Raw genomic sequence first — 1,225 nt, 5'->3', positions numbered from 1 at the left:
TAGTAATAATAATAATAATAAAGAAAAAGAAGAAGATGAAGATGAGAACTTTGAGATGAAATATTAACGTAAAGATTTAACAACGATAACAATAAATGTCAAGGTAGAGGATCCACTAATGGTATGCAAAACAAGTATAGTATAAACTCTTATTAGTCAATTAGAAACCACACACAAAGGAGGATCCAATCAGATTATAGATTGTTAACATCATTACATTAGTCATCTTATTCAATTAATGCTAATACTTGTAAATCTCGTCAAGCATTCATGATTATAACTTATGTTAACAATAAATCAAGTAAATCATCTGGTCAGGTGCTAGCTGAAAGAAAGATTCATTTAGTGTATGGGGGAGGTAGTCTTGGGTTAATGGAAGGTGTGTCAATAGCTGTGTTTTTAAGAGGTAGTCAAGTTTTGGGGATCATCCCCAAAGCTTTAGCACAAGGGGACATCATTGGAAAAACAATTGGAGAGGAACTACAGGTCTCCATAATGTCTGCTCGAATAAATGCAATGTTTAACCATGTTGATGCCTTCATTGCCTTACCAGGTGGTCTAGGCACATTGGAAGAGATCTTTCATATTTTCTCTTGGGCCCAACTGCACATTCACCATAAACCCATAGGAATGTTAAATGTTAATGGTTATTATGATAAGTTATTGTCTTTTCTTGATCATGTTATGGAACAGGAATTTCTAACATCTTCTACATGACAAATCATAATCTCTACTGCTACTGCTGAACAATTGATTGACCAACTACAATCTTTCATTCCTGTAATCGATCCCTTCATGAGTCATATAAATTAGTCATCTAAGGAAAACCGTAAAAAGCTTAGATTAGATTTGAGTCTTCATTTATAAATTTTTTTTGTCTTTTTGTTTTATTATTGTGTTTTGTTATTTCTTATTTTTGTTTCAGGTTTGTCAGTGTTCATTATTTCAGGTGATATCTTCTATACTCCATCTTTCTACCTTAAAACATTGAGAACAATGTCTCATTTTGATTGGGGGAAAAGGGTAGTAGCTAAAAATAAGATAAAATTAACTAATTGTGTTTTCTATTTCATAAAGCATATGCAAAATTGTTGTTACTATGATGGCAGAGTAAAGGAGATCTTTTTATGACTCTTGAGACGCATCTTAGTAACCATTCTTAATAAGGTCTATCATAATACTTCTTGAAATATTCAAGTTTACAAACTCTCGCATTGTTATCACT

The sequence above is a fragment of the Populus euphratica genome, unplaced genomic scaffold, assembly GCF_000495115.2.
Source record: "Populus euphratica unplaced genomic scaffold, PopEup_1.0 scaffold697.1, whole genome shotgun sequence".
In the NCBI taxonomy this organism is placed as follows: domain Eukaryota; kingdom Viridiplantae; phylum Streptophyta; class Magnoliopsida; order Malpighiales; family Salicaceae; genus Populus; species Populus euphratica.
Note: the sequence above shows the minus strand (reverse complement) of the source record.